The following is a 7,446-nucleotide window of genomic DNA, read 5'->3' as shown; positions in this document are numbered from 1 at the left end:
CACAAGAGACATGTGACTTGCGAGGATCCCGACAGTGCCGACTTTTTTTCAGAGTCCAGATAGCTCAGTTGGTAGCGCATCAGACTTTTAATCTGAGGTCACTGGGTTCAACTCCCTGTTTGGGCGGTTGTGCTGTTCTTAAGTCTATTGTGAATGTCATTCGAAATAGTATTTTATCTTTCTCTCTTCTAGCTGTATTGTGGTTATTTTAAATGTCCATTACTTGTATTTACAGTAGTGTATTTAGTGTTTCATTTCACAAACCGAAAATGTTCAAGTAGATCTTGTCACTCTACTCCACGTAATCATCTAAATTAAATCACAGTAGAGTACAGAACACGCAGTGAGGAGCTCACACAGTGAGTACTCTTGAATACGACGAGAGGAAAGGCACACTGCACATCTGCAGAACATCACGTCCGAGTTTACAGCGACAGCAGAGGTTAGAAGCGAAGTAGTTTTTTATTACTCGCTCGCTGAACGGTCTCTCATGAAACCTCGGTTGAGATTTAACGGGTGTCTAACAATCACGTTCAAAAAGGTGACGATAAGTTTTTTTTTAACTAGGTAGCCTTAATGGCAACACAGTGTGAGTAAACTTAAAGCAGCTGCAGATGGAGTAGCCGTAATGGCAACACAGTGCTTTGAGTTCGGCTTTTCTTATTTCTTCTGCAGAACCAGTGGTATCGGAATATACTGATCCGTATAAGAAGCGCTTTCGGTTTCTGATCATTTTTATTGAGCGCTGCTCTAAACTTTACATTTGCTCGGGCTAGTTTTCCCCATGAAAAAAAGACATTTCCCTAATTACATGATTTCACTTTTTTCTTATCAACGAGTAGAAAGAAATAAAATATATACTTCATTATAAGTACCACAGGCAAGATGGCTGGTGGTCTAAGGCGTTGCGTTCAGGTCGCAATTAACCCTGGAGACGTTTGTTAAAATCTCACTTCTAATAAAGAGGTCTTTCTCGTTAGAGTAGAAACGATAGAAGCCTTAAGCGGGAAAAAAATCACAACATCTCGCATTTCACGTGTTCAATGTTAACTGTCTCAGTGGTTGCCTCGGTGATTGATGGCTCTTCTCCCTCGCAGGGTGACGGCAAACTTCTTCAGAGAGGGAGTCTCCCACGCACGGCTTTTCTTTATCAAGAGCTGAGACAACAGAAACAGACTTCAAACTGACATGAATTACTTCTTGAGCGTTTATGATCGTCTTTAAAAGCTGAGAGCAGGTGAAAAAGTCTTTGGAAATGAGGAAATGACTGCTGACAGTAAACAGAGCTGACGCTCAGCTGCAGACAAGCGCTCCTCGTTAGTATAGTGCTGAGTACCCCGCTTGTTGCGCGGGAGACCGGGGTACGTTTCTGTGACAGGGCGCTGGTTTAATTTTTTAACAACCTGACTTCACTTAAAAAGTGTGTACTGTGTACTACGTTTCGGACTAGTTACTGCGGTAAAATATGGAGATCATCTCCAGCTTTGAGCTCAACTGCAACAAGAAGTCATGCTAAATGTAGTATAGTGAGTAGAAATCGCGAGACAACAGAACGAGAGAGTAGAAGGCGGGAATATATGGTGTAAGGGCGTGATCTGTGTAGTTAATAAAGGAGTTAAAATAATATAAAAACGTCTCTTTATTAAGATACACATTTATGGCGACGAGAGATGAGTGCTTGACGGACTCAAAGCGAGCAGAACACTGCAGATTTTAGTTCTCATGCTGGTAGAAACGAACTTTTGAATTTTCGGACTTTTCGTTTAGCTTGCGCCATGGAAGATATGGCAGCCGCGCCGAGAAGCTTTGCTTATGCCCAGCTTTTTCCACCGCTTCCACTGAACCTCGGAGCTCCAGATTTGTATACGGAATACAAGATATGGATGGAGTCGTACAGATTTTTTTTTTAAACAGCCAGTGGATATACAGAAGCTCAGGATGCCGTGAGACGTGCTACATTACTGCACTGTATCGGGGCTCCCGTGCAGCGGATTTTCGCCAACCTCCCTGGAGAAAAAGGTACATATGAACAGACTGTAGCTGCCTTAGACGCGTACTTTACAACGCGGAGAAATGTGGTTTTGGAACGGCATAAATTTAGGCAGAGAACTTAGTCTCAGGACGAATCTGTTGATGCTTTTGTGACTGCACTAAGAGAACTGGCTAAATTTTGTGACTTTGGAGTATTGGAAACTGACATGTTAAGAGATCAACTTGTGGAAAATGTGCACATAAGAGACTATAAATTCCTGCAGGAGGAAGGGCTGACTTTAGAAAGAGCTCTTACAGTCGCTAGATTCATGAAGCAGCTCAAGCAGAATCAAGAATGCTTTCTGACCACAGTGACACTGAACGGGACGCTCGCTCAAACTTTACAAATAAAAGCCGAGCAGCAGGACGCAGTCATGCTAGAGAAATAGAAGAACAGGGGACGGCTGACATTACATGTTACAGGTGCGGACTAACAACGCACAAAGCAGATAAATGCGGAGCGTGAACAGCAAAATGTCTACACTGTAAGAAAACAGGACATTATGCACATGTCTGCAGAACATCACGTCCGAGTTTAAGGACAAGTATCCCTTTTATTGTTGTTGCTGCCTCCAGGCGATGTAAACCAGATTCAGAAAAAAAATAATTTCAACAACATTATTCCCATGTTTTCTTGAAGGCGCGGTGGCCGAGTGGTAAGGCGTCGGTCTCGTAAACTGAAGATCGTGGGTTCAAACCCCACATGTGCCTGTTTCATCTGTCACTGCTTTCCTTTAGTTTCAAAGTCTTAAAAAAACTCGCAATGTAGGGGTCTCAATAGTAAGAGAACATAACTGTCGCCAGTGATTGGTATTCTTGCATATCCTACCTTGTTTTTTAGTCGACAAAGCTTGTCTCTCTTCACACCCATCTTCCGAATGATCGCCTCAGCATTGGGAAGGAACGTGCGCTTGGTACAGCCCCCCACTCCATGGTTTGATCACAAACAGATCGGGTGAGCTGTCAGTCCAGGTTGGAAGTAACGTTCGAAAGCACAAAAATTCTGACTTAGATACGAGAAAACCGTGTTTTTTTAAACGATAAAATAATATACTGCCTGCAAGACTATGTCAAGTTCAAGTTCAAGTTTATTGTCATTATACTCATACACAGGTATATGGTATAACGAAATGCTATTTAGCTAGCTCTCGGACATAAGTAGTACAAAGAAAAAAACACAACAACAATACAATTGTATAACAAAAGAAAGACAGAGACAACAGCCGATGTGCAAAAAACAACAACAGGCAGTGTGCATAACAACAAAAAGGTAACAGGTTATGTGCAAAAACATGCATCAAAAGAATGAAATAAAGGGATAGAAATAATGGGGAGTGAGCTTTTGACATGTATGGTAGAGGTAGATTCAATGTGTGTTTGGGTTTTTGGTAAGAAAGAAGGCACTGTGAGGTTCAGATCATAGGTGAGAGGTGAGGTGAGAGTGAGAGAGGCTGGGAGTTTAATAGTTTGATAGTGCAGGGGTTAAAAACTGTTTCTGAGTCTGGTACTCCGGACCCGAATGCTCCGGTACCGTTTTCCATGTCATGCTAAACGCCACAAATTGTGTTCGTCCAGTCGTATCAATCGTCCTAAAGTTACAGAAAATCGGATGCAACTGGTACAGTCACCACCCATTTCTTCAGGATAGTGGAGCGGTTTAAAACAGCAAATTCACAGTTTCGTGTCTTTTAATCTTTGTGTTCCGCTCTCCAAATAGAGGCACGGGTTCAAATCCCACTCCCGACAGTCAGGCGTTTTACTCTGTCTTTTTTACCTGCCTTTACACTATTTCAGTCTTGTTGTGCTCGCTGACAATCACAGTACAAGGAAAACGGAGAAACCGCTTAGGAAAAACATAACGGACAGAAAAAAGCTTCGTAAGCACGTGAATGTGATTAGCAGCAGTAAGGTATGCATTCAAATGTTTAAGGCAGATTTATAAAAGCAGCAGAAGAAAGGTGCAGCACAATGCAATTTGTGAGAGTTCGCTGGTTTTTATGCTGCTTGGATTTCTTTCAAGCCTATGAAGTGACCCCCGTTTTATTTTCATTTTCAAACTTCAGAACCGAATAAAAAAAGATTTCATGTGTGACAGCATTCCGTTGCAAATACCGTTTCCACGATGTATTCAGCGACGGGAATGAAATATTTTAGTGCTGGCTCAAATGCGAGGAATTTCAGAAAAACCTGGAAAAGCAACGCTTGCAGTAAATGACAAATTTAAAGCGTGTAGTCAGCATGAACAGAACAACGCAATGCTCTGTAAAAACGATCTGAAGCCGCAATTACTCTTTTATCTCGGGCAGTTCATTCCGATACGATGTTTCCGCAGTATAAATGAAATGCCGAACTCCAAACATGTTGTTGCCATTATTGTTACTCCTGCTGCTGTAGTTTTAAGCTTTAATCAGTGGGTATGTAATGTTGTAAAGGGGCTGGACTACTTTGTTCAGTCCAAATTCCATTATGTGAATTTATGCTTTTTTAATATAAGCATTAACAATACAATGCGTGCTCAAAAACCGTTTCTTATTAGCTTAAGAAGCGGCAGTGTTTTGACAAAGTGTGGTATTCGAACAGAAAATGCTGAAGTGTTTAATACTTGCTTGTGAGCAGATCTCCCTCGATTTAGACAAACTCTTGTTCGGCCGATGATTTCAGATCAAAATCTGAATCAAGTGGAAAGAAAGCTGAATTACGCTGGGTACTGGGTATCACTGTTACGCCATCAGGTCATGCTAGGAGGATTGGGGGGATCAAATTGACACAGAGGGACCCAATGTGGGGGCTGAACCCACAGTTCTGAGATTAAGAGATTCTTGCTCTATGGACTGCGCCTATATAACTCTGGTGCTACAGCAGTAATGTTTCTGGGTGTGGATGAACATGACATAATAGACTGACAGCAGGAACACGTGGCCCACAGGCAGTGACAGTATCGCTATATTTGGCTGCAGTATATTGTGTTGAGAGCAGCAATAACTTTCCTGCAGAGATGGGAGTGCCTTTAATACAGCTCTTTCAATCAGACAGAGTAATAGGAACCGACCTCAAGTTTCGGCTGTGGATCCATCTGCACATGGGGGAAGAGACAGTAAAATAGCGACGAAGAAACAGAAAGAATTGTGCTCGCTGCAAAATAGGAAAGAAAGAGGTGTTGGGACACGTAAAACAGCTTGGCGATAATTTGCAGCGACCGTTTTATGTTATTTAGTACACAGATTTCTCTTCATGTTCCTTAAGATGTGTAATTTGTATGTTGGCTGTATGAGAACAGTTTATTCTAAAGTCCTGTCAATTAACAGTGGAGAGCTACCTGGTGCACGTCTTCAAGAAGACTCTCTTTAAGACGATTACAAGTTTCTCGAACAAATCTGCGTCATATTTTTAAAATAGTTTAGCTAATGAGCAACGAGAGTATAAATGAATTCTCCCACCCTCCATTCGAAGATAAAACTCCATGTGCGAGTCGAAGTTTCCTTGAAGCTACAGATGTTCGTCATTATTGGACATCCCCGGTGATATTGACTAAGGAGCTCAATTCTTACGTGCTGTAGTTCAACGTGCGCAAAACACTCATATCCCCTGCAAATATCGGCAAGGTCAGTGATATTCTCAACAATTTGTGCCATTGCAATTCGTGCAATTCGTGCCATACTTTTTCGCAATGTATTCTGACAAGCCAAGATCAGAGGGTCATATTTGAAAAATGGTGCATTAAAATGTCTTGTACTTCAGGATTTTGATAGTCTATTACATTGTCTCTCACACCTCGGTGTCAGAATTGTGAGACGTTTTTATAATCAGGGGGGAGGGCCGTAGCAATAAGCAGAAAGCACAATCACCTTTTTCCCAGTGCAAGTCCATGTTATGGTGAGTTTTTAAAATTGGTTTGCGATTTTCTAAAATATATTCCATACAAAAATATAATTTGGACAGTCGCTATTTATTTGGATATTCCCTTTCACTGAGGATGTCTACAGTATTCCAGCCGAATTAGTACTGATCGAAGAGAGCCATCTACAGGCGAAAGGCGACATAACATCACAGCAGCAGCATTTAAGGCGGAACGAAAAACGCGAATAAGAAGCCAACTTCAGCCTTGTAGCAGACCCTGGGAGGCACGCTCAAAATAATCATCTTTCCCAGTACTTCAGAGTCATATTTAGAGCGCTTTACTGCAATTTTATGTGATCGATGGAAGATGTAAAGCCATCGAGCCTGTACTGCCATTTCTCATGCTTTCTCTCAGTGTCGGAGCTGCAATTGCGTGTAAAGGAGGCGACTTGAAAATGAAACGTGTAATCACCTTACAGAGGGTCTTCACGACGGGGTGCGTCAGCTAGTTCTCCATTATTGTCAATTTACTGGACTTCTGAAGAAACCAAGCTACAACGAAAATACAAACTGCACAGTTTAAGGCACATGAAGAGAAATCAGTGTGCTGATTGACTCAAAAAATGTCGCTACAAATAATCTGCCAGGCTTATTTACTTGTTCGACCACCTCCCTCCGTCCCCCTTTGCTGTTAGCACAATTCTTTCAGTTTCTTTTCTTGTATTTTCCTTGCTATTTTAGTGTTCCCCATGTGGAGATGGATCCACAACCGAAACTGTTTTCACCCTGTGTTTCTGCAGCGTCAGTCTGTATAAGGATCACAACTTGCACAGCTCCAGTGGCGCAATCGGTCAGCGCGCGGTACTTATACAGCAGTGCATAGCGGAGTTATGCCGAGGTTGTAAGTTCAAGCCTCACCTGGAGCAGTGTTTTCAGCTACTGAAAGCAACTGTCGAGTTTAGATACTCTTAAGTATTTGATGGAGATAAACTAACATCAAATGAACAAATAAAGATTTATTTTGAGTCACAATCAAAGAAGGCTCCACAGCTGAAACATTGTGTTTCCTTCTCTTTTCAGCATGGAATAAACCTTGACTTTTCCTTTGAAGCCCATGCATGCTGACGCAGCTCCCTACTTAAATTACCATCAGCTGTGTACCTCCAACTGACCTGTACACAAATATATGAGAGAGGTCTACTGAGATGAGAGGAGCACTGAAGACTTGAAAAAGCTTTCGCATTAGATTCTGTGTTTTTGTTGTTCCCCAGATTTGTTTTTAATGTTCTTTTTCTTTTGAAGGTGTTGCGTTTGTTTTTTTTTTTTCATAGTTGTTAGACTACTACAGGGATTTACCTAGGTTCCTGGAAGACTTCTCGTTTTGTGTTTGTTGTGTTTTCGGGTTACAACATTTTTTTTTCTATTGATAGGACCCCACGCATTACTATGGGAGTAGTTAACTTTAGTTCTTACATTGTACAGTACCTGAAATTACCACATAAACTACTACTCTGTTTCCCTTGTTTTAAAAGGCACAAGTGAAGTTTGTTTTTCCTTGCTGCTGATTGGTAGCTACAA

At 41.6% G+C, this 7,446-nt stretch overlaps 2 non-coding genes across 2 annotated transcripts; both read left to right on the top strand.

The window, feature by feature from the left end:
• Window positions 1–2,670: 2,670 nt before the first annotated feature.
• trnat-cgu (transfer RNA threonine (anticodon CGU)) lies at window positions 2,671–2,742 on the top strand. The gene has a single exon. It is a non-coding gene; the product is annotated as a tRNA-Thr (tRNA).
• A 3,958-nt stretch (window positions 2,743–6,700) lies between these two features.
• Window positions 6,701–6,794, top strand: trnai-uau (transfer RNA isoleucine (anticodon UAU)). Its single transcript has 2 exons — window positions 6,701–6,738; window positions 6,759–6,794. It is a non-coding gene; the product is annotated as a tRNA-Ile (tRNA).
• Window positions 6,795–7,446: the final 652 nt, after the last annotated feature.

Source organism: Atractosteus spatula, chromosome 10, assembly GCF_055471065.1.
Source record: "Atractosteus spatula isolate fAtrSpa1 chromosome 10, fAtrSpa1.hap1, whole genome shotgun sequence".
Classification (NCBI taxonomy): domain Eukaryota; kingdom Metazoa; phylum Chordata; class Actinopteri; order Semionotiformes; family Lepisosteidae; genus Atractosteus; species Atractosteus spatula.
Note: the sequence above shows the minus strand (reverse complement) of the source record. Positions and strands in the feature narration are given on the sequence as shown.